This window comes from Tenrec ecaudatus, unplaced genomic scaffold, assembly GCF_050624435.1.
Source record: "Tenrec ecaudatus isolate mTenEca1 unplaced genomic scaffold, mTenEca1.hap1 Scaffold_3849, whole genome shotgun sequence".
NCBI classification, from domain to species: Eukaryota; Metazoa; Chordata; class Mammalia; order Afrosoricida; family Tenrecidae; genus Tenrec; species Tenrec ecaudatus.
Window position 1 is genome coordinate 25,516 of NW_027459214.1, and position 23,917 is coordinate 49,432.

The 23,917-nt window shown below is 46.0% G+C and overlaps 1 long non-coding RNA gene across 1 annotated transcript in view; it reads right to left on the reverse strand.

Moving 5' to 3' along the window:
* Positions 1 to 2,453: 2,453 nt before the first annotated feature.
* The window catches only part of LOC142436538 (uncharacterized), a 43,475-nt gene continuing 22,011 nt past the window's right edge, over positions 2,454 to 23,917 (reverse strand). The window contains exons 3-4 of the long non-coding RNA XR_012781998.1: positions 7,885 to 8,039; positions 2,454 to 5,100 (exon numbers count right to left, since the gene is read on the reverse strand). This is a non-coding gene — a long non-coding RNA (uncharacterized LOC142436538). The remainder of the gene's footprint in view (positions 5,101 to 7,884; positions 8,040 to 23,917) is intronic.

A 23,917-nucleotide genomic window follows, 5' to 3' on the forward strand; every position in this document is an offset into this window, starting at 1 on the left:
CCTGGTGCTGCATTTCAAACAACAACAACAAAATCAGTTATAGAAAAAAAACAACAGAATGTCGTTCTACTCTGGCCCAAAGGAGTCCCTATGAATCAGAGTTAACTTCATGGCAACTGGCATGGGTTTGGTCCATGGGAAAAAAGAACCCTTCATAATTGCCTCCATGCCCAATAGTTCCTTTCCTGTATCCCTAGACCACACCAGCACCCTCAGCATCTTGCCTTATAATTGCCATGGGTCCGTCTCTCTTCCCAATGGGCCAGGCCGTGATGCAGCCGCTGCTGATACAGAGGGATTGTGCAGTCCCTGCATGATCTACAGTCCTCATGACATATTTCTTGAATGAAGATTAAGTGATCCTCTCTAGAGCTTAGCTCAGGTGAATCCACTACCTCAGCTGGAACCGAAGTGGTGCCTGACCAATATCTGTTTTGAAAAGATAGAAGGGCATTCCTAATCTTTGTGGAGAAACAGAGGATTTAGTGAAATGTTTCTGCAGTTGAGGTTACAGATGATCTGTTGACATGGTCTAAAAGGTTGTAGGTGGTTTAATGTCTCTCGGTACCATCAATTTTGCATCTTGTCCTGACTTAGCAAATTGGTTGGGATTTCGGCTTACTGCCAAGGACCTTCAGAAAGAATGTGGTTGCAGGAGCAAGTTTAAGAAAGGAAGGAGCTTTGAAGCAGCCCTCACTGAGTGCCAATCCAAAGCTCTGTAACCCAGCACCTCAGAGGGCTTGATCTGGGATGGACTATGGCAGCATCACCATGAGCCACTTCCTCCAGTGGCCCTGACTGAAGGCTCAGAACCTGCCTCTGATTGGCAGCTGAGAGATACTAGGACCGTCACCTGCCATATCGCCTGTATTTCTCCTGGCAGTAAAAATCCCCAAAGTACACTATGTTCGGGCAATCTTTCCAGCCTACAAGCAGTTGTTGCTTATCTCTGTCAGCTTTTTGCAGGGGAACAATCAGGTTTTGAAATTGAAAGACTTGCATGTGTGTGACTCATCAGGTTAAGAGACAACGCATAACAACTATATTACCAGGTTTCCTTCCTCTTGAAGGATAGGTAAGCAACAAAAAGACCAATTCTCTTAAAACCTCTGATCGAGAGTGGCACACAACTCCTTCCACTTTTATTCTATTGGCCAAGCCCTTCGCTGGCAGGGCAGGGAAGTTTACTCTTTCCTTGGATGACTAGGAAGTGAGTGAAATTTTGTCATCTCATACAAAGGGAAAAGGGAAACATGCTCTATGATGAAATAAGTTTAAAAAAAAAGTCAAAATATTCATAGAATCTGCCGAGTGTGGCAAAAGCATGAGCACTCCCATTGTAGAAGAAACACTGCTCTCAGAAACCACACTGTGCCTGGCAAGGGAGGCTGGGAGGATTTATGCTTGCTCACTTTGGCCAAGTCATTAAGCATGGCTGATCAGTAGAAAAGGAAATCGGGTTTGGTGCGGGGATGTGTCATTGGATATGCAGGCGATTCTCCTTGAGATGTATTGGCCCACAACTTTGGACTCACATACAGCAGTGACCATGCAGATGGCATCGGACCTGGCAACATTTCATTTTTGTATATAGAAAGTTGACACAAGCATCTCCTGGTGGTGTAGTGGGTTACAAATTGTGTCCCTAACCTTAAACTCAGCAGTTCGAAAACAGCAGCACTCAGTGAGGGAAAGATGAGGCTTTCTACTCCTGTCAAGAGTTACAGGCTCAGAAACCCATGGGGGCAATTCTCCCCTGTCCTACAAGGTCGCTATGCATCAGCAGTGACTCGATGGCAGGGAGATTAAGTTGATATTACCTATTTTAGAAAACGGTTCTGGTTATTCAATTAAGTAAGGCAGGTGCAGCCCTGTCACACAGGGTTTGTTTAGATAGCACAATAGTGTCCACTCACTCATTAGCTCAGTGTGTCTGGAAACCCAATGTGTATTTCCACATGGGACAAGTCAGGTTGAAGACACTGGGGATTCGTGCTTTGTTGAGCAAGCCCTGGAATTGCAAGAGTTCTAAAAAGAGATCAAAGTTCCTGTTTTTATAGCTCTCTCTCACACACACAGACACACACACACACACACACACACACACACACACAGAAAGTGGTGAACTTCACAGAACGTAGTGGGGACTTCACAGAAAGGGGGGTTAATAGCTGTGAACAGGGTTGGGATGGGTCTTGTTCTATCCATTTGAAAGTCTCTAGGCTAAACAGGAATGTCCTGGTGGTATAGTAGGTTCCGTGTTGGCCTGCTAACCACCAGGTCAGCAGTTCTGAATCCACCAGTTCCTCCATGGAAAAAAGATGAGGCTTTCTATTTGAGTAAAGAATTATAGTCTCAGAGACTCATTGGGGCATGTTTATTCTTCCCTATAGGGGCGCTGCCAGTCAGAATGAACTCAGTACAGTATGCAAATAACAAGCTGTGCTAATACCATTCCAGAGTGACAGTGGTGTTCCAGGGACTTTGGTTTCGCCTGGCCCCTGACCCTGAGGAAACATGAGGTCTTCAGGTCCTCTCCTGCTGCTCTTCTTTACCATCCTCCCATATCCTCCTCTGCACTCCCAAGTGGTGGGCATGATTTATAAACACAGAAATCCACTTACTCCTTTGGAAAAGTGGTTTACTTCACCCAAAAATTCGGAGAACTGTGTCGTCTCCCTTTCAAAGTAAATTATACGATGAACATACAATATTGATTGCAGGCATGTGGATTCTTAATCCTCAAGTTCCCATGAAACCCTGCTTTCCATGGCAAATCAGCCCGCCATTTCAGCACACCAGTATTGCCAGGAGAAAGGAGCCTCAGCAGCCACCACTGCTCCACAGCCTGCTTTTCACGGTCACACGGGGATGTCAAAGTGCCCCACACCTCGTGCACTTGACTCAGTGCTTGCTTGCAGGGGTTGCATTTCGTGAGAGCTCAACAACTTCCGAGCATTGGCAAATTCCCTCAACCAAAGGTGGGCAACAGCCTCAAAATGTCACCAGTCATTAACCACCAGCAGGGTTGCGTTATGCTCGTCAGTGCCGTCATGTGCAAGGGGAAAAACAATTCCCACAGGCTGCCCGCTGTTTGGGGAGGGAATGCCAAGTGGGGAAGCTGGGGGTCCTCACACCAGCAGCCACAGTTCCTGGCTCCAGGCCCTGCCCCAGGCTGTGCCAGGACGAAGAGCCTGGACTCTCAGAGACTCCATAGCTCGATTTCCACTCAGGTTGTGTTGTGTTGATCATTCCTTCCCTAGGCTGCCACCCATCTGTCAGTTTGTCATCATGTTGTCATTTGTCTATAGCTTTGAGTGCTGTAAGCGGTGTCACCAGCTACGATTATAACCAGAGCAAGCCACTCTGGACACGCTTCACCAGAGCATCCAAGCTAGGACACACTGGGAAGAAAGACCTGATGATGTACTACTGAAAATGAGTCCATGGAACCCTATGGATCAAAAGAGAATACCGTCCAAACAAGTACTGGAAGAGGAGCACCCTAGGTGGGAATACACTCACACGATTCAGTGGGAGGACTCCCTGGGTAGTGTTTGACTAGCACCCAGGAGGTCGGCAGTTAAATCCCACCCAGAATCCAAGAGGTGCCTAAGGAAGGTAGGCCTGAATATCTGCTTCCAAAAGGTCACAACCTTAAAAACCCTATGGAACAGTTCTACTCTGAAATGTATGGGAGTCGCTATGAGTCAAAATGGACCGAAAAGCAGCTAATAACAACAACACTGTATAAAGAACAACACTGCAAGACCTTAGGACAAAATACAGAGCAGGCACAATAGCCTCGACTCCACAGGATAGGGCAAGTTATTTTCCTTTGTACCAGAGACCGGAACTGTACAACGGAATGACACCCTGCCTGCTCTTGTGTCATCACCACAGTCGTTGGTCCATGTTGAGTCCATTGCTGTAGCCACTGTGGACATCCATCTTATCAAGGGTCTTCTTCCCTCTTGCTGCCCCTGTCCTTTAACAAGCATTATGTCCTTTCTTAAGAACCAGTCTCTCCTGATAGCATGTCCAATGGATGTGAGATGAAGACTTGCCATCCTCACTTCTAAGGGGCATTCTGGCCGTGCTTTCTCCAAGAGGGATTTGCTTGTTCTTCTGACATCCCAGACGACTTTCGGTATTGTTTGCACATCATTCACATGCATTGATTTTTCTTCAGTTTTCCTTACTCACTGTCCAGCTCTCACATGCAATTGACCATTGAAACTACTTACCTTGAATTCAGAGCTTAGGGTACACTACCCAAAGCCACATACCTTGTGAGCGGCTGAAACATGTCTGCTGCCAGTATCTGTCCAATTCATTTTATTGAAACATCATACTCAAAAGGTGCTTTAGGCAAACATGTTTTGTCTTTTGACTACATGTCCCAATAATATAACCAGGCTCAGACCCTCACATTGTAATGATTCAGCTATATGTCTGAGAGGAAAAAGACTGCAAACCATAAAACTGATGGGAGAATAGGTACTGACTGTCACCTGCAATGCCATTCCTTCAATAAATACTTATTGAGTGTTATTCAAATGACAACATTTTGCAAAGTTTTAAGAAGACCCAGATGTAGAGAACACAGTCCCTGCTCACAGGAGACTCACAGATACTGCATCAGGGCATTCAGATCAGGGACACCACAGATAGATGCTGAAAGAAAAATCATTAAAAAAATATAGCAACCACGCACGGAATCCAGGACAGATAAAATCCTCAGGAACAGCAATGGGAGTAGCGATACAGTGGTAGCTTTTTAATCTCCCATCATCTTGCATAGGGGTGGAGTCCAGACTGTCACTCAGGCCATAGCCAGTGAGGTCTCAATGTGGGCATGGCCTTCTCTTGAGGATTCTGGCAACTTATGTATTCTTTCCTGGGGGCAAGAGACACCCATGACTTGATATTCCTGCTGACAAGATACATGGATCTACATTGACGGCAGCGAGAGCCTTGAACGGGGGGGAGTCATGTGGAGAGCCATGCCACTTTCCACCTCCACTGGGTCCATAAGACATTCCACCGACTGCCCTGTGATCTTCCAGCACTTGGTGTCATTGCATGTGTTGCATAAGTCTGAAAAAAATTTACACACTGTTATTGGATATAGGGGTTAATTTCGTACTTATGGACGTGGTCTGGACTGGGCTGGGATGTTTTCTTAATATACAATTATTCTTCTATATAAAGCTTTTTTAGGACACATGAGTGTTTATGAATGTGCTTCTCTGGTCAACTCTAACTGACTCAGATACCATGAGGGCACAGGGTGGCTGTGTAGGGAAGGGGAGGAAAAGGGAACTTATAACAATGATGGATTTAGAACACACACACACACAGCCTAGGGGCCGAATAACATTAATATGGGTAGAGGGACACAGAAGACAGTGTGTATAAAGATATTAATTTATATATAATTTAGTACGGGTGTGAGGGTTGAGGAGAGAGGGAAAAAACAGGAGCTGATATCAAAGGGGTCAAGTAGAATGATAGTGTTTAGAAAATGATGGTGGCAGCATATGTACAAACTCGCTTGATCTAATTGATTTATGGATTGTTATATTATCTGTCAGAGCCCCCATTAAAATGTGTTCTTTTTTCGATAACAACATAAACTCACTGCCATGGAGTCAATTTTGACTCAGCATAGAACACCCCTGTGGTTTCCTCGCTTGCTATTCTTTAAGGAAACAGAAAGCCTTTTCTTTCCCCTGCAGAGTGGCTGGTGGTTTCAACTATTGACTTTGAGGTTAGCAGGCACCATAGCACCATGATTCCTAAGGATGCTGGTAGAAAGAGAGAACCTTGTGGAACATAATTTAAAATTCTTTAATTATCTAGACTTACTTAACTGGAAGAGTCCCAGAGACTATAACCCTGAGTTACTCTTCAAACCTTGAATTGAAACTGTCCCCTGAAGTCATCTTTAAACTAAATAACAATTTAGCTCTTAAAGGATTGCATCCTTGAGTATTGCAGTCTTTAAAAAATCAGCACAAAACTAAATGGGCTACAGATAAGTCAAAATATATGTGAGAGGGTTGTGGCAGAGAGATTAAGTAAAAAGAAACACCTAGAATAGAAAGAACAAGAATGTTAATTCAATATGAAGAGTGTGACCAATGTCAATGAACATTGTGTCCAGAAAGGGTTGAAATGGAACAGATTTTGCTTTGTATGTTTTCACATATCAAAATTAAATATTAGTAGAAAAAGAGAGAGACTCGCATCTGTTTGAGGCAGACTACCAAATACTGGGTTATATATAATGCTAAGTATTGAAATATTATCCCATTTTCATATGCCAAGTATGGAAAGCCAAGGATGGAGTGAGGCATTCACAGGGGAGATGGCATTTGAATGATCCAGGAATATGGCTAAAGAAGATGCTCATTCCCGGGTGTTTCCACTGGGTTCGCAAACACATCAGCAAATGAATGTCAAATAACGCGTCTCACCCTCTAACTCAGAGCTGTGCAACCGAACTCTCTTCTATGATGAAAATGTTCCAGAGCAGTGATTCTCAACCTGTGGGTCGCGACCCCCATGGGGAGGGGGGTCGAACAATGCTTTCACAGGGGTCATCCGATTCATCACAGTAGCAATATTATAGTTATGAAGTAGCAACAAAAATAATTTTATAGTTGGGGGGAGCACCACATATGAGGAACTATATGAAAGTGTCACAACATTAGGAAGGTTGAGAACCACTGTTCTAAAGGCATGACATCCAACCTGGTAGCTACTACATTTTATCAGGAAAGACCAGTCCATGGAAAGGGACATCATGCTTGGTAAAACTGAAGGTCCACAAGAAAAGAGACTGACCATCAAGGAGATGGGCTGACACCATGGCTGCAACAATGGACTCCAACCTAACAACCAAGGCGAGATTTGGCACAAGATCAGGCAGTGTCCTCAAAATAACATCCTTGATCTTCAGTCTTTTTAAAAGATCTGGTGTAGCACATTTAGCCAATGCAACGTGTCATTTGATGTCTTGACTGATGCTTCCTTGAGCATTGATCTGGCTTAGGGTTTAAAAATTCCCCTTGGCTTCTCAATCATACAGGAGGCCCACACAGTGATCATCTTTCCTCACTACACAGAGTGTCATGCCCCACTCACATTGGTCTCCTTGCTGTTCCAGGAAGAAGCTTGGAGAACCCAATCACAAGGCCTTTTGCACTGACTGTCTCCTACCTGGAACACTTTCCCCACCGCCACATGGCCACTCCTGTGTCTTCCTGCCTTATTCAAGTACTGCACTATCAATGAGATCTTCCTTGGCTGTGATGCACTACTTGCCCCAAGTTTCCCATCCAGCGCAGTTTAGTGAGAAAAATCTCACTGCTACCTGCAGGGGGGGAGCCTCGGCACTGGCATCTCAGAAAATGGAGCATAATCAGAACAGAAATGTGACCCTACCTCTCATGCTAAAAGGCTGCTAACTGCAAGATCTAAACCACCACACAACCAGCCACTTCTCAGGAGAAAGGCTGAAAGTTAGTCTCAGAAACCTACAGGGGAAGTTCTACCCTGTCTTATAGGGTCATTATGAGTCAGTATCAACTCTATGGCAGTAAATTTGCATTTAGGGGGGGCGCGTTCTAAGGAGCTCTGGGTCACATACCCTGATCAATCCAACTGGCAGCTGCATCAGCTGGCTAAGGCTTCAAAAGACTGAGTAGGTAACCCAGAGCTCAGTGCTGTTGGCAGAAACTTGTGGGGGTTCAGAAGGACTTGAGGTGATGGTGTCCTTCTCAGTGGCCTCAGATAATCTTCTCCCCGGTCTGGGCATCAGCATCTTCTTTGCAAAATGGGATGATTGCATTAGAGAACCTCTAAACTCCTACATACCTGAGCAATCAGGAAGCAATTGTGAATCCTGGAGAGGAGCAAAGACTATGCTGGTGGCTCTGCAAATCTTGGGAAGCCTGGATCCGATGCGGCTGGAACTGTCCACAGCGAGGCACCAAGAATCCCGAGAGCTGTAGTTCAGGTCTCCCCCTTGCCTGTGTACCATGGAAGATTTAATAAATGTTCTCCTCATGCTAGGATCCTTGGTGGCAAAGTGGCAAAATCCCTTCACATTGGCCTGTTAACTGCAGGGTTGGCAGTTCAAACGCACCTGCTGCATTCCTGTAGGAAGGGCAGCTTTCAACTCCCACAAATAATTGTTGTTTCAGAAATCCACAAGGACAGTTGTATCCTGTAACTATGAGTCAGAACTGGCACAATAGCAGTGCGTGAGTGAGCTTTAAACTACGTTTGAGACTGTGGTCTAATTTGAATTCCCCTACCTGTCCATTGGGTGTCATGGGAAGAGAGTAGATAGGAGAAAAAAGGGTAGGCGGCAGTGAGGGAGGAGAGTAGAATGTACTGGAGTAACACATTCTGGCAGAAAATTGTGTGTATGTGTGTGTGTGCGTGTTCTATTGTAATTCACACAGATTATGGGTGGGGGAGGGAACTGAAAAAGTAAATATCCATGAAAAAGAAATTTTTTTTTCTTTGGTGATTTTCCTTTTGTTGAGCTAAGGGATGGAGAATGTACTGCATGGGCGTGACCAGCCACTGGACTTGTGTGCTGTTAACACACCCTCCTGCCTTTGCATGCTGGGGGCCTCTCTGTAAACAGAAGTGACTTGTGACTTCTGATTTCCTGGGGCTCTAATGAGAACCCGAGAATAGAAGTTCTAAATCATGAACAAAGGAGATACAAAGGGTTAATGAGAGGACAGAAGTTTGAAGTTTCATTGGATGAAAACAGCGCCAGCATCCAACAAACATGCCAAAGGCTGAACTCTGCCCGGAAGTAATGAATGAGCACTGCCTTTAGCCCGTGTCCTCACTCTCCCCGTTTCCTGCACTCCAAGCCAGCCTCACTAAGAGTAGTCAAAGGTGACATGGTGGTCCTTTCAACTCTCTCTGACCCCTCACGCTGCCTTCACCTCTATCCAAGTTGCTTCATCCTTCCCCCTTCTCCCTGATCTTCCTCGTGGAAAGATCTAATTCATACTAACTGGTAAAAGTCAGTTAGCACACAAGAAAGAAGACATCTCCTTCCTCAGCCTATGCTGCAGAAAAGGAAACTCAGGCTTGAGCTCATTTGCCCAACTGTCAAAGGTCCCATCACGGGCAGGGCCATGATGTGAAAATTCAAGCAAGTAGCCCCAGAGCCAGAGCTCCCAACCCTCATCCACTGCAGTTCAAGTTCATGGGGTGAAGTGGTGAAAAGCTAACCAGAAACTGAGAGTCAATGTAGATACCCAAGGCTTACTTGCCAGGGCACTCACTCACTGCCATTGAGTCAATGCTGACTCATAACAACCCTATAGGACAGGGTAGAATTCCCCTGTGAGTTACTGAGGATGTATCTCTTTATAGGAATAGAAAGCCCCATCTCTCCCTTGTGGAGTGGCTAGTGGTTTTAAACTGTTGCACAAAGCATAACCATGACACCATCAGGACTCCAAAACATGCCAGGGCAATCAATGGTTCTGTGAGATCTCTCAGGATAGAGATATACCTTGCTCATTGGCTACACACGAGAAAGCATTCACCTCCAAGCCTAGTTTGTGATCCAAGTGAGTTTTATGAGAATTAGAAGAAGTTTCAGGTTTATAAAGGCACCTGCAGGGCTCTTCAGAAATGTGCATCTCCTTAGAAGCTTCCCTGAAAGTCACGAGGTTTGATCTGTGCTCCTGCCTTTTAAATCACTCCCAGAGGTGGGGCGTGCTGGTGACCCTGGTTGAACTCATTGGCTGAACTGAATTCACCTGGCCTTGTTGGGCCAATTCAGGTGCAGAACACAGCCAGGTGTACCTCCCCTTCCTGGCTGGGAACCTGAGCCTTTGAGCATGCGCAGTGTACCACTCGTTCATGGGACAAAGGCTCAGACTGCTGACCATGCGTAATGGATGCCTCAGTCCCTAAGGTAAACTACCAAGCAGTTCCAAAACCCCACTGCTTTGTAGTGTTCATGAACTTTGGCAGGAACACATCCTTACCACGAAGAATCCTGGTGGCCCAATGGCTAAGCACTTGGGCTTTAGACCGCGGTCAGTAGCAACACATGAGAAAAAGGTCTTGCCATTGTAAACATTCCACCCCACTGCCATCAAACGCAAAGGACCTCTGGTGACATAGCGGGCTACTCACAGAGCTACTAAATGCAAAGTCAACAGTTCTAACCCACCAGCTTTACTGTGGGAGAAAGATGAAGCTATCTATTCCTATAGAGACATAATATCTCAGAAACCTATAGGGAAAATTCTACCCTGCCATGGACTACTAAACGAACAACCTAATCTGACTTGGAAGAAGTCAGGCCAGAGTGCCCTTGACAGCATATATGGCAAGATTTTGCCTCCCAAATATGTTGGACATATTGCCTGGAGAAGGACATCCTGCTTGGTAAAGTGGAGGGGCAGCACAAAAGAGGAAGGCCCTCAATGAGCTGGATTGACACCGTGGCTGCATCAATGGACTCAGGCAGAGAACAAATGTGATGATGGTGCAGGACCTGGAAGTGTTTGGTTCTGTTGTGCATAGGGTCACTTTGGATCAGAAACCACTCAATGGCACCCGACAGCAACAACAGTATATAAGATCACCATGAGTTGGAATCAACTCGATAGAAAGTGGGCTTTGGGTCTGTCATGGAACCAACCCTGGCTCATAGCGACCCAATCATGGGATTCTGAGGCTGTAAATCTTCATGGGAGCAGAGGGCCTCATCTGTCTCCTGCGGAGCAGCTGGTAGGTGTGAACCCCTGACTTTGCAGTTGACAGTCCAACACTTCCCTTAAAGTACCCCCCGGGGCTCCTTTGGTAACGATGACAGACTAGGAAACCCAATAGGGACATTTCTACTCTGTCACATGAAGGCATCCTGTGCAGAATGGGCTCAACGGGAACTAACACCAAACCCACCACTTTTAACACCATCCCAACCTTACAGACTGTGCTAGGCTCTTGAAGGAATTGACTTTTTGCACTCCCACTGAGCGAGCTATGAGCATGCATGCCAACACGTAACTTCCGGTCCTGAACTAGGGATCAGCTGCACATGTAAGGATGTGCTTCTAATGTGGAAGGAAGTAAAGAGAGGGGATCTGGAAGCAGGAAAAGCCAGGAAGCAGGAGTCACTTAGGCAGACCCCTTTCAGAAACCAACTTAATTAGCATATCACAGATCCTGGCTCAGAGGTGATGTTCAAAGAAGAATTGTTGACTGAATATACAAGGGAAGGAACAGAATAAGTGAACACAGAAATGTGCTAATGACCAAATTGACTCACAGTTCCGACCCTGCTCTTCTTCCAGGTTCTTCTCTAGTTACTAATGGTATTTGCTTGACCTCTCACAAGCACAAAAGGAGCCCTGGTGGCCTAGCGGTTAGGCAGTGGGCTGCTAACCACCAAACTAGCAGTTCTAAATTAGCAGGCATTCTGAAGGAGAACAACAAGCTGTCTGCTCCTTTAAAGAATTACAGTCTTGGGAATGCACAGTGGTAGCTCTACCCTGGCCCATAGGGCTGCTCTGAGTCTGACTCGACTGGACAGCAGTGAGTATGGGTTTGGTTTGGTTTTCACAGGTACCCCGATCCATTGGTGGTCTTGGTAAATTGCACACGCTGGTTCAGTGGACCTTGTGTAGGGCTTGAGAATTTGCACTTCTAACAAGCTCCTGATGTTGCTAGTCTGTGACCATATTTAGGATGGCAAGGCTCTGGACTACCCGGGTCTTCCTGGTGGCTGCTGTCACAGCACAAGTTCCCAAGAGTGCACCGCTACTCATTTCTTTGGAATGATTTGGACTGAGGTTTCCCAGCCATTTCATCAAGGTTTTTGGCTATTTGTTCCATGACACTGAAAAGTTTGGACCTGACATATGCAGCTCAGGCTGTATTATCTATCTTCTCTGCCCTCTTGGATTGGAGATGGATCACCTATGAAGCGATGAGGGTAAGAAGGGTTGGGTGTCCCCGGGTAATGTGAACAGTTAGCGCGCTCAACCACTGCTGATTAAAAGGTTTGCGGTTCAAATCCAAGGCCCCTCAGGAGAAAGGCCTGCTGATTGACTTCTGAACGACCAGCCTTTGAAAGCTCTGTGGGGTCCCGTGGTGCTGACCCACAAGGCGTCACCGTGAGTTGGAATGGACTCCTCAGAAACGGGTTTAGTAAGCAGCACAAAGAGGAAACTCCTTGGTGAACTGGAGGACACGGTAGCTGAAACCATGGGCTCCAACATACTACTCCTGAGGCTGGCAAAGGACCGGGAAGTGCTGCCTTGTGTTGCAAAGAAGGTCCCTGTGATGTCAGAATGACTGGACAGCACTAACAACAACAAAGGATGTCAGGGCCCTTCACTTCCCCAGACCACTGACCAGGTTCAAAGACCCGCATGCGAGTATAGTTTCACAGTTAGACGTGTTTAGAAAAAATAATGTTTGCAAAAGTAAAATCTTGGCTTACATTTTACAGAGCATGCACAATGAGTAGAACTCTTAAGGTCCACCGGAACCTGTTTAGGGTCCCCTCCACTTGCTCACCACCGATAAGTCGATTCTGACTCATATTGATCCTACAGGAGAGGTTAAAATTTCCCCTGTGGGTATTTCAGAAAGTGTAGCTCCTTATGGGAATAGAAAGCCTCCTCTTTCTCTGCAGCTGGTGGGTTCAAACTGCCAACCTTGTCTTTAGCAGCTCAGGACTGACTTGTATCTCTATGAAACCAAAATCTACCTCACTGCCAGGGAGGTGATGCTGACTCATAGTGACCCTGTGAGGCAGAGTAGATCTGTCCCTGTGAGTTTCTGAGACTGTAACTCTTTATAGGAGTAGACAGACTCTTCTTCCCACGGAGTGGCTGGTGGTTTCAAAGTGCTGACTTTGGTGTTAGCAGCCCAACATGCAAACACTATGCCACCAAAGCTCCTTTTGTACTCCTATAAGTAGATAAATATTTCTCTTATATCTGTGTTTCAACCAAAGGCATGGCTATAAAGGAAAAAAGGCCATGAGTGTCAAGAATGATTTGAAAATGTGGAGTTCTTTTGGGAAAGGATATATATATATATATATATATAAATATATATATATATATATATATACACTTGTGTATATAAATAGAATTCTGACAGCGGCAAGAGTGGTCAGGAGTTGGACTGTTAATCTCAAGGTCAGCAGTTTGAATGACCAACCGCTCCTCTGGAGAAAGAGGAGATTTTCTACTCCTCTAAAGAATCACAGTCTCAGAAACCCACGGGGGCCATTTTACTCAGTCCCATGGGCCTGTGAGTTGGAATGGACTTGATGGCAGTGAGGGCATGTAAATATGCAAACACCCACCTCGGACTTAGGATTTGACCTGCTCCCTCAGCCCTGTGAGCATCTGCATCCGAAGCCATGGACTTGGCCTTCTGTGAAGAACCCATTAGTGCACCGCCACAAAGAGAATGAGTTTCCTCTGTGTCAGTCCATTACCCTGCCAACGTTCAGGATGGAGCCAACACCCTTGGTTTCCCAGAGAAATTGGCTCAACATCCCCCTGATGTGGTTGCATGACATAGGCCACTCATGCAATGCACTGCATGTGCTCTATTTAATGCACTATCACCAACAAGTCTACATGGGTGGTAACTCTGAAAACCTTGCCCAAACAGCTGGCTTCACCAAAGTATATGGAACCATGTGGAGTCGTCGACCAGTTCGACTCTGCACTGGCTGTACGTTGGCATTGCCAAGGGGGCTTTCTCACTGACTGTGACCTGAATCCTGCTTCTACTAAGCCTTGCTTCATTGGTCTGGGATGGGGCCAGGCCAATGGGAGGCTTGAAAGCTCCTAAGGGATTCCAAAGTATGACCAAGGGTGAACAGTACTGTTTTTGGCCATCACATCCGGGAAGGCCCTTGGGACTTTGCCACTCAAAGTATGATAGGTCAAGGAAACAGCAACATCAGCATTAGCTTCTCCCATGCTAATGCCATCGAGTTGATGCTGACTCATATAGACCCTACAGGACAGGGCAGAACTGCCCTTGTGGGTTTCCCAGACTGTCACTCTTGCCCGGAGTCTACAGCCTCATATTTCTCCCAAGGAGTGGCTGGTGGTTTAGGACTACTGTCCTTGTGGTTAACAGCCCAAGAGTACCAGGGCCTCTAGAACTGCTGGATCCTAGACCCCACCCTGAACCCACAAAATCAGAATCTGCCCCCCAGCCCGATTTCCAGGAACCTGGGTAAGTGCATGCATGTGAAAGTTTAAGAAATACTTCCTTAGAAACCATTACTTTCCAGAACAAACTCCTCCTGCCAGAGGTGCAGAAATGGAAGCCCATTAGGCCATGCTCGCCTAGAAGCAATTTGAGGTCTCAGTGCTCCTATATCCTGGCTGTCATCCAGATTTCCTTATTCTCACCTGGACTGTTGTCACTGCAGCAGGTATTGGTGAGTCCTCAGCACGAACAGCCCCAAATTCGGTCTAGAGACACAGCTCCCATTTCAGAGTAGTACAATCCACAGTTTCCTGTAGAGTTTCTGGCTTTTACTGGCTTGGGGTAGGGTCTAGTGGGAAACGCATCTTAGCAAGAGCCATTATGTATTCTGGATGTGCACAATGAGTTTGTCTTGAGGCATATTTATGTCTGATGTTGTTATGTATTCTCTTTCTATCCCATGCAACCTTATTTTTTTTGAAAATTTATATTTGCTTTTAATTACCCAGACATATAAGTGATTTATAGCTAGGTCTGATCGATTGGAATCAGATGACCACGCCTGGATTAACCATGGGTCCTGGTGACCATTAGGCACTTCTTTCCATGAATGATATTTTCACCTGAGTGAATGCATTCACGACTTTTCTTCTCTTAAGATAAATAAGCAGGTGGGTATCATTTTGCTCTGCTGGCACTTCCTTGTGCTGTTTTAAGTTCACCCAGCAATTTTTAAAAAGAGAAACATATTACAACTGTCACACACTTTATAATTCATGTGGAAAAATTTGGGGGAGAGCTAAATAGAGGTGACCCGTGGTGCAGTCTTACTTACTGCTTGTTAGAAGGTACTGAAATCTTATATACATAAACACTAGAAACCAGGAGAGAGGAAATGGTGGTTCCATGGCAGAATTCTCACTAGCCATGCAGGAAATTTGGGTTTGATTCTTGGCCAGTGCGCCTCCTGTTACAGCTACCACCTAACTGCTAGTGGAGGCTGGCATATTGCTATGATGCTGAACAGATTTTAGCGATGTTTTCTGCCTACAGACAGACTAGGAGGAAAGGCCTGGTGAACTCCTTCAAGCCATCAGCCACTGAAAACCCCCCAGCTGACAAGGGGTCAAATCTACAACCCATTGAAGGAATGGGGTAGGACCAGTGGGCATTGAGTTCTGTAGCGCATGGAGTCCGCATGAGTCAGCTGGCTGACTTGAAGGCAATTGTCCACAGCACTCTCTAGGAAGGCAGTGGTTGGAGCACATAGGCGTCCTTCATGTGGCCCCATGATCATCAGGCCTTAAGTCATGCAACCAACTCTGGGAAATGAGAGATGCCCGGGGTACCAGGAATATTTGAAAGACCTGGTGTAAATTGGTTCAGCCCAGGGGAGTTCTGGAAACCACCGAGGTAAGCTTCCTGCTGAAACCACTAACTTAGCTCCAGTGCGAGTGGATGGGTGTCTGCACATGTACCCAGCCACCATTAGTGTGTTTGTTGTTGTTGTTGTTGTTGCCGTTCACGACCGTAGAGTCGATGCCGATTCACAGTGACCCTATATGACAGGGTAGAATTCCCCCTGTGACTTTCTGACACTGTGACTCTTTACAGGAGTAAAAAAGCCTCATCTTTCTCTTGAGGAGTGGCTGGTGGTTTTGAATGGTTGATCTTGCCATTAGTCCATTGCGTAACCAGGTGCTGTCAATTTGGTTCCAATTCATGGCCACTCTATGTACAGCAGAACAAAACAACACGCTGCCCTGCGCATTTCTCACAGCCATTCCTACATTTGAGCCATTGTGTCAACTCATCTTGTGGAGGTTTGTCCTCCTTTTGTCTTGACCAAGCATGCTGTCCAACTCCAGGGACTGGTCCCTCCTGATAACACCCAAAGTACATGAAGCCAAATGTCACCATCCTCGCTTCTAAGAATCAATCTGGCTGTAGTTCTTTCAACATGGATTTGTTTGTTCTCCTAGAAGTTCCTTGGTGTATTCAATATTCCTTACCAGGACCATATTTCAAATGCATCAATTCTTCTCATGGGACTTCCTTTTGCATTTTCCAGCTTCCACATGAAAATAATCATGCCTTGGGATAGGATACTCCTGAGTTTTTAAGGTGACAAAGTCACCTTGGTTCAAAAAAAATGTTTAAAAGGCCTTTTGCAGCAAATTCACTGAAAGCAATTTATCCAGTGATTTCTTTACAGATATTTCTATGAGCGTTGGTTGTGGATGGGTCCAAGTAAGATGAAATGCTTCATCATTTAAATCTTTTCTCTGTTTATCATGTTGCTTATTGGTTCAGTGGTGAGGATTCTTGTTCTTTTAACCTCGAGTTGTAATCCATACTGAAGACTATCATCTTTGAACTTCATCAGTAAGTGCTTCAACTCCTCTTCCCTTGCAGCAAGCAAGGCTGGTCGCCTGCATATTTCAGGCTGTTCTCAAATCTTCCTGCAATCCTGAAGTCTCCAATTCAGCCATTCAAAACTCAAAACAGCTCAATGCCATGGAAGTCAAGTCAATTCTGACTCGAGCAAACCTGTAGGCCAGGAAAGAACCTCCCGGAAGGTTTCCAAGGCTGTAATCTTTGTGGCAGCACATGGTCACATCTTTCTCACTCGGGATAGCTGGTGAATTCCAAGTGTTGCTCTTTCGGTTAACAGTGAAGTGCTTAAACATTGCCCTACCTGGATTCCAAGTGTGAGCTAGCAGCCACAATTTTCTTCTGAGACCAAAGGGGTTGTTAGCTGTGAATTCTTGACCAAGGGTGGTCCAGCAGACCTGCTCAGTATTCACCCAGGTGCAAAATCCATCAAGAGGATGTATTGTCATTATTTTTAATCACATAACACACCCAGGTGTAGCAGCAACCCAGCTTTGTAATATCACCCTGGTTTTGATAAATATGTACCATTCCTTGATAACGCTTCCAAATCCTTTAATATCCTGCAGCTCAGTCCCTGATGTCTGGCTGTAACAAAAGGTGTGAAGGGAGACCATATGTCAATAAACTCTCCCCTTCTGCCACAACTCAGCGCATAATCAGCTCCACGGTAAAATGCATGGTAAGTCAGTTATGCGCTGGCGGGGAGGGCAAGGGGCCCCTTTCAGGTTTGTCTTCTGATGAAGTTGACCAAAATGACTTCTTATTTCAGCCTATTAGGAGAGTGAGAGTTGCCCCCCCTCCCTCGCCATTTTTCTTTTCCCTTTTTGTCCCTTTCCCCTTGGAGGGACAGCCTGCTCTGCTATTCTGAAAGGGTTGTCTGTTTTATGCTGCGCTCTCCACTCCATTAAATCACCTTTCCTCACATTAAATACAGGTTTTCAGGGTGGTCAGAGAGCTTTGCTGTGAGGGATAATGATATAATTAGGATGACATGCATGAAAAATCATTTTTCAGCTCAATCCCAGGCAGACCACGGGGAAGCATGAAATGGGAAGGGGGAGAGGTGTACCTCACTTTAGACAAGAGCCAGGCTTCTGAGGGGGCCAGTCTCGACCTGGAAGGCTGCTGAAGGCTTCTTTACCTCACTCACTCATTCACTCATTCATTCAACCAGCTTGCTACTTACTTATTAAATGCCAGACCTTGGGGCTCTCTCACTGAACAAAAGAGACAAAAATCCCCCTCCTGTCAAGAAGCTTCCATAAACAGAGGCATTCAAATACTTCCTAGAGAATGTGTTTAAAGTCCAATTTACACAAAAGCAGAAGAAGAGACTGATGCGAGGGGTTTCACACACACACATGTTCATATATGACTCCCATTGCAGCGACAAAGTGTAGGACTCTTCCAGGAGACACTCTTCATTGGAGTTAAATTGCTCCCCCCAACCCCCTGAGCTCTCTCTCTCTCTCTTTTTTTTCTTTCTTTCTGAGAGCAATTGCCCTTGGAAGGGATTAGCTGTTATCACTCTCTAACACCTTAGTGTGAACTTATTTATTGGCTCCTTTTCCTGCCTAGATAGGAGGGGCCTCCAGGGCTGCTAAAAGCCAGAAAAATCCCAAAAAAGGCAGCAGCAAGAGAGGCAGGGGACAATTGGCGCCAGTGTTTCTCATTTGAGTAGGGGGGGGGCATTTGTTAAAGATGCAGATTACACACGCATACAGCACACACACACTTCCCTGCCGCCCCACCCAATATGGCCCTACTAAATAAGGATCCTACCCCACCATCTGTCCGGGAGCCCCTGAACTGGCCCTCCCATGAAACAAGCCAGGGCCATTGAAAGTGACTCTTTAGGCAAAAGACCAGTTACTTAGGTTTTCCAAACCACGATAAAGCCCATTTGTTAAGCACTTGCATATTAACCAAAAGGTTGATGCTTCAAACCCACCCACAGGTTCCTAGGAAAGCAGGCCTGGTGATCTGTTTCTGAAAGGGCACAGTCTTGAAAAGGATCCCTGGTAACATATTGTCCTGCTAGCCATAAGGTCAGCAGTTCAATACTACCAGCTGCTCTGAGAGAGAAAGCTGAAGCTTTCTACTGTACAGATGTATAGTCTCAGAAACCTACCAGGGCAAGTATACTCTGCTGCCATGAGTCAGAATTGACTCAATGGCAGCAAGTGAGTGGATGGGCAGGGATTGATTGGGCACCAACTAACACTAAGAGCAACTATTTTGGGTGGCAGTGACATTCTTCTGCTTTATCTAGAATCTGAACTCTCAGCGTCATTAACAATGGAGGCAACAGACAAATAATTATAACCTACAGAAGGGTAAAGAAAAGCTAAAGAAGTTACTTCTGTTTGGGGTTTAGTTGTGTGCTTTTTTTAGCAGAAAATATGAACTATGAAGGAGCAGGGACTTGCTGGACTTAAATATGAACTGTAAGATCTCTCTCCGGGCTAGAGTTACATCTCAGTTCTTGGCTCTGCATGAGAAAGAATTCACGCCAAAGCCTGGCTCGTGATCCAAGTGAGTTTAATGAAAGTTAAAAGAAGTTTCAGGTTTTACGCGCCACCCCTAGGATTGCTCCCCACCATGCAGCCTGGCAGAGACTGCTCGAGGTCATGCAAAGATCTCTCTCCTAAGTTTTCCTCCAAAAAAAGACCTGTCTCATGTTCTTTCTCAAGTTCTCTCCCCAGTTCCTGTCCCCAGTTTTTCCTTTCTCCCCCTCGCTCCTGCCTTTTCAAGGATTCCCGGGGGGAGGCATGGTGAATGACCCCAGGTCGATCCCATTGGCTGAATTGCAATCACCTGGCCCAGGTGGGCTGATCCAGGTTTAACGCCCATCCGTACCCACCAGCGGGAAAACCTAGGCTTTTGTTCTATGCTTGGTTCTCCTGGGCATGCGTCAATGGACATCTCATTCCTGCCTATCTGGCTAATAAAACCTATTTTTCAACCCCAAGTCTTTCTTGCCAAAAAATAATGTCCCATAATAGGAATGGCATGAGCAGGGCTTCTGCGTTGGATCAGATCAAGAAGATAGCTTTCATGCCCTGTACTAAGATCACAAAAGAATGTAATCCAGTGCCTTGTAGACAGTCTCATGTACACAAAAGTTTTTCTAAGAGTCTCCAGAAGGCTGTGCTACAGCCTAAATAGGCTGAATTGCAACATAAAACAGAGAGGGACCCATTTCAAAGAGATGTGGGGACATGGCTTTCATAAAATTGAATGCATCATGTAATCCAGTGCAAGGGAAACCCAGTAACTTTGGGAAGGAACTGCATTGGCTTGGACTAAAGAGCCAGAGATAGTGCTACATAAAAAGAAAGAAGATGATTGATAAAGCAACCCAGACATTATTGTGGAAAAGGAAAAGGGACTTAGAAGACAATCAAAAGCTACAAGGAACCTCTCTTAGGGAGAAGTCTTGTGGTTTCAACTTGTGTGCTCTGGGGGATATTTGGCAGTCACGTATTAAATTATGCATTCAATTTAATCCCTTTAAGGGATTTTGTCACTGGGCCTACAGCCCAACTATCCTGACAAAAAAATCTATCTTGAAAATCACCCTGCTGTGAGGAAGCTAAAGGCAAGCACATGATACGATCACATGGAGGGAAATTGGGGAGCCAATGCAACAGCAAGAACCCAGGCCCTAGACCTATGACCCAAAGCAAACCCATCTTGCCAGGTCTCGCTGCTTGAGCTGGTTTGGCCAATGCCACGTGGAGTGGAGATGTGCTGCCCCAGCCAAACCTTCCTCAAATTACAAAATTATGAGCAAATAATACACTGAGTGGGATTGAAAGTCACTATGCAGCAATAGGTAAGTAAAACATATGGGCCTACCATTACCTATCTGTAAAGAGTCTTTGGCAATGGTTTATGGAAGACGCAGGCCCTGATTACCTCCCATAACATGTATTCTTTATCATAGCCACGGACACTCATGGAAACATTAAAGTTGTGCTTGAGAGAGGAAAAGGTGAGTTAAGAACTGAGAAAGATGGTCATGTGGCCTGGATATTGCTCAAACACTCCATTCTCCTTGGTCTCTTGGAAGAAGGAGAGGGATGAAAACCCAAAGCTGTAAACATTGTGTGGATTAGAAACGTGTTAAGTTTGGTGTGAGGGCTGAAGGCCCAGGTTGGTAAAATTATTTCTGTGGGATTTTCTAGAACCAGAGCTGCTCTGAGGCCCACACTGGAGAGAATGCCATTGTCATTACCCTTGTATGCTTTATTTTGGCTGAGTCCCTCCACCACCATGTGTCAGGGCTTACTCAGTGCCCCTTCTCAGCCCTGATACACGGTGTTGCCAAAAGGGCTCAGAGATGTTAAGCAATATGATCAAGGTCATGAGGCTTAAGGTCAGGTACAGAGCCAGACACTGAAATGCAAGAAGACTGACTCCTATGCCCAGACCTGGGACAAATCTCTCTGACAGAGCTGGGTAGATGCCCCTAAACATCTGTCTTGTGTGTGTGTATTTGTGTGTGTGTGTGTGTGTGTATCCACATATATATGTTTGGTTTATTTGTCATCAACATAATTAGAGTATTTCTATCCAATTAAAAAATGAATTAAGCCAAGGTTGGTGGTTTACAATTTACACAAGTGCCTTTATGAACTATCATGGTTTACTTTCTTTCATTGGGAGGCAGCTCCAAGCTTCAGACCTCTTCACTCCCCAGGTGAGGTGCTACATTCAGACCAGAGTCAGAGGAAAGGATTGACCAGAAAGAGTCAGTTCACTGAATGAGGTTCCTTTTAAAAGGAAGCCAAAATTGCCCTCTAAACTCATGGCCATCAAGTCAATACTAGCTCATACTGAGGGACCCTGTTGAACAGGATCCTATGGTACAGGGTAGCTCTGTCCCTGTGACTCTCCAAGACTAACTCCATGGAAGCAGAAAGCACCAGGTTTCTGCCACAGGGCTGATGGTGGTATCAAATGACTGGCCTTTATGATGTCAGCTCAACTTGTAACTACTATGCCAAAAGGGCACTTAGTCAATCTAACAGGTCTGGCAAAATGTAGAGCCAGACATTATATACTGAAAAGGGCTCACCACCACCACCACCACCAAAGGCTGGCTTTCTGGTGGGGTCTTCTGAAGGGTAAGGGTAAGGGTAAGGGTAAGGGTAAGGGTAAGGGTAAGGGTAAGGGTAAGGGTTAGGGTTAGGGTTAGGGTTAGGGTTAGGGTTAGGGTTAGGGTTAGATAAAATTGATGTGTGACTTGATAGGGCCACTAGTAAGCCAGCATATATAAATGACTTACTCTCTCCCCCAACAGAATGGGTTCTTTTCTCCAAGATTTCACGAAACATGGCATGACCAGGAAAGACAACCGGTCCAAATTCCTAAAGCCACCAAAGTGGAGGCCGTCCCTCTCCTCCCCTCCCCATCCCCGTCCTCTTTATCCCACTTTGCAGGACGACTCAGGAGCGGGAGAGCTGGCTTAAGACCCATTTTGACCGCTGCCTGCCTATCAGTTCATGTGGGCAAAAGGAAGAGAAATACCACTTCTTTTAAAGTCACCCCCCAACACGTGCACTAGGGCTGGCATGTCCTCTCCACCCCCCAAGAAGGATCACTGGTCAGCAGCATTCTCTGCTTAAGGCAAGCAGCCCAAACACCTGGGGAAACCCCAAGAGTCCCTCCTTGGGTCTATGTCCCAATTTTTTCCCCAGGATTGCATAATTGGAATAAACAAACCCCCCTGTCTGAGAAACCACAAGGTCTGATTTCTTTGCTAGACTAGCTTTTCCACATGCAGCAGCCCACCTCAGACAAGTGCCAGCCACTTCTGCAGGTGCTGTTCACAGCAGAGGAAGGGGAGCCCTTCCAGAGAGAGGCCCAGAAAGCAGTCAATAGAACTGATGGTCAGCCAGCGGGCACTCCCCAGTGGAGAGAAACTCTTTTTACCACTCCACGAATAATGTGGGACCCAAACTCCCAGTAAGGCCCCGAGGGCTTAGCCAGGTATCACCAGTCTCTCTTGCAGGGCCTCCGCGGGACAACTAGGAAACCTATGCATTTATCTAAGGTCAGTGAGAATTTTCAGGCGCCTACAAGCGAATGTCTGTCTGCCTGCCTGCCTGCCTTTTTAGAGTGGCTGATGGAAGCCTGCGTTCTTTGTACCCCCAATGACCCAGAGGCCCCCGAAAACAAGAGGGAAATAAGTATTGCCTTTATTACTCAGCCCGCCTCAGACATGAAAAAGAAATGGGAAGCATTTGAAGGGAACAATCTTCGTGATTTGGTAGAAGTGTCTTATTGGGTGTATCACAACACGGATGACCCTACCACGACAGAGACAAAGAAATAGCTAAAATACTAGGAATTGCCATGAGACACAACAGAGACTCAGAAAAAGAGATCATGGCCCACTCATGGAGAGACTGACCTGTGGCACCGCCAAGCCCTGAGGAAGGAAGGATCCAGGTGCCTACTACAGAAGAGACAGACATTGGAAAAAACATTGCATTGAAAACTCCAGGAGAGACGGACAAACCTCCACTAGAGAGGACGGGCCTCGTCCTCGCCTAGAAAAACCCAAGTGAGAGACAATAACGCTTGAGGAAGCTGAAGGAATGTCTCAGGGCTCTGTTTCACTGGCCCCCAGGTTCTCGTGCTAACTGTCCAAGTTGGGGGCCAGCCAGGAAATATCTTGGAGGACTCAGGGGCCATCTTCTCAGGTTCAAAAAAGAGAACGGACACATGGTCAAAGGAAAGATTGGAATTACTGTCAGCCTATGATTGCTTCCAAAGTATTCACACCAGAAGGTTTGCATGGAGATTGGGGGGCTTCCCAAGCCATCAAGGTAAAAAATGTCTCTCTGCCCTATGTCCCAGTTAGCCACATGGTTTTCATGGCACTGGCTCCCGGCTCGGCTGTTGAGCCAGTGAAACTCTTTTAGCAGGAGTTGAAGTGGCCATCAGTGGAAGGACAAAACCTCCACAGTGGGCTTCCCGTTTCAATACAAAGCCACCTATATCACCTCTTGGACATTATCATTGTCCTGGACTCTGAATCGCCACCCCAGATCTAGAATGCGCCTGACATGTCCACATGGTTTGAATCAGGTTCGGGTTAACCCCTCTCGATCACTTAGTGACATGGGACACTAGACCCTGGAATACCTTTACTTTCCAGATGAGAAAACTCACTCAAAAAGACACAGGTACTGACCAACAGGAACACAACTGGTTAACAACAAAGCCACATTCCCAACCAGTGTCTGGAGCCAGAGCTCAG